We start from the raw sequence: 2420 nt of genomic DNA, 5'->3' as shown, positions 1-2420 counted from the left end.
CCAAACTACAGCAATGAAGTCTTCACACCTTCAGAACAGGGCAGCTGATTGCTCCTTTCATCTTTGCTTGTGACCCTGAGCTCCCTTAAAAAATAGATTTCAGTGAAGAATCACAGCTGGTATTGTACTGCAAGGTCTTGAAGCTACACAAGGTATAGTCTGGCTAAGTTACATGTGGTTTCCATATTAGCTTGTTGGGCAGGGTGACCTACCACAAAGAAGGCTCAGTTACCCCACTAGTCAACCTCCTGTGAGATATATTATCCTTCATATCCATCACTGTTGTGAAAGCCTCCTAGCTGTCTCCACCAAATCCTTTGCTGCCGCCATGGTCAACTCTATCACTTCTACTGCAGCTTGCATGGCTGCTGCTGAAGCTGGAACTGCTGGCACCTATACTCGGTCGACAGTCTCTGGCACAAAACCCTCCGCTAAATCTACTGCTCTTAGGAAGTCCATGACTGCTACCCTTGTAGTGGTGTTCAAAAGCCATGTTTTCTAACCAAGATGGCATTTCTTGTTTTGCTTCAACAAGAAGATCCAGTAAATACTTAGTGATATTTATATACCTTTCATTAAAGAATAAGGTGGCAAGACCATGGTTTCCCACATGCCCTGTATGACCTATGTGAGGCACATATTCTTCGATATCACTAGGCAGGTCAAAATTAATAACATGCTTCTCATTTGAAATATCCAGTCCTCTTGCTGCTACTGCTGTAGCCACGAGAATTGGGCTATTTCCTGAGAGGAACTGGTGAAGGGTCTCTTCCCTATCTTTCTGAGACCAGTCTCCATGGATACTGGTACTCGCATATCCTTCATGGTCTAAGAAATCCTCCAGCAAATCTGCCCCCTTTTTGGTCTCCACAAAGACTAGAGTCAGGGAATCCTTGCCTGTTGCATTTAGGAGGTCAAGCAGAAATGACCTTTTGTCTATCTCCTCCACCCAAACCACTTTTTGTGTGATGTTCTCTGAAGTAGACCCAACTCTTCCTACAGCCAGAAATATGTACTCATCCAAGAAATCACAGGCCAGCATCTGTATTTCCTTAGGAAAAGTAGCACCTTTTGGATGCATAGTGTCTAGTGTCTTGTTCAACTATTCTACATATCTGAGGTTCAAACCCCATATCTAATATCTTGTCAGCTTCATCTAACACCAGGTAATTGCAGATGTATAACCCAAATTTCCTTTCTCCATCATTTCCACTAGATGTCCTGGAGTGGCTACTAACAAGTGGCATCCACATGCTAAGTCTCGAATCTGCTGACCAATTTCAGCACCACCATAAACCACACAAGGACAGACTCTAGATTTGTATGAGAATTTTCTGGCTTCCTCATAGATCTGCACTGTCAATTCTCTCATTGGTGTCAGTACCAAGGAGATTAGATACTGTTTATGCCGCTCATATCTTCCATTTTCCTTTATAGCCCTCAGAGCCTCTCTTAGACCACCAGCATACATCTGACTCAAGATGGGCAAGAGAAATGCTGCAGTTTTTCCAGAGCCTGTTTGAGCACAAGCCATCAAGTGTCTTTTCTCTTTGATAATAGGAATAGCAAGCTTCTGTACTGGAGATGGGCGAGTATAACAAGTAAGCTCAATGTTTCCCATAATAATTTCTCCCATGTCAACATCACTGAAACTTTCAATGTGTGGAAGACAGTTGTTGCCTGTTGCTTTGACTGGGATGTCATCATATTCCTCAAAGTTAATTCCAGTATTGCCTCCAGAAAAGACTTCATGTTCCAAATGTTCACTTGGTGGGACTGGCTTTAACCAGTCATCATCTTCATCTGATTTGTCACACCAGCGACAATTTCCACCTCTTTTCAAATTTGCCAAAGCCACTTCTATCTCCTCGGCTGCCAATGCCATCATAGACTCCCCGTCCACAATCATCAAACCTTCCCCTTGATTCACTTCCATGATCCCCAAAGAAGATAGACTTCCCTCTTGAATCACCACGTGATCCAAAACTGCTGTTTGCATCCTTATCTTTACTAGAAATCCACCCTGAACTATCTTTGTCATAGACTCCTTTAGTACCTTCTCTGATCCTTAAATGAAGAGGAATGTATTGCTCTTTGCTTGCTGTACATACTCCATTCTGATTATCTGAAGATTTCAGGTCTAGGCCAGAAAACTGTTGGTCCATCCCGAGCACATTTTCCACTGCCACATGACTCATCATTGAAGAGTACGGAAAAGTCGGAGTCTTCCACTGCTGAGCAAATGCTGGCTTTACCACAAAGGCCCTCTCATAGGGAACTGCACCTTTTCTTTTTTATTTTTCTTTTTTCATTTCTTTTCGTGTTTTTTTTATTAGCTATTTTCTTTATTTACATTTCAAGGGTTATCCTGAAAGTCCCCTATACCCTCCATCTACCCTGCTCCCCTACCCACCCACTCC

At 42.9% G+C, this 2420-nt stretch overlaps 1 pseudogene; it reads right to left on the bottom strand.

Annotated features, from left to right (window-relative positions):
* Window positions 1-224: 224 nt before the first annotated feature.
* Window positions 225-2198, bottom strand: LOC110301747 (annotated as a pseudogene).
* Between the last annotated feature and the right edge of the window lie 222 nt (window positions 2199-2420).

The sequence above is a fragment of the Mus caroli genome, chromosome 1, assembly GCF_900094665.2.
Source record: "Mus caroli chromosome 1, CAROLI_EIJ_v1.1, whole genome shotgun sequence".
Classification (NCBI taxonomy): domain Eukaryota; kingdom Metazoa; phylum Chordata; class Mammalia; order Rodentia; family Muridae; genus Mus; species Mus caroli.
Note: the sequence above shows the minus strand (reverse complement) of the source record. Positions and strands in the feature narration are given on the sequence as shown.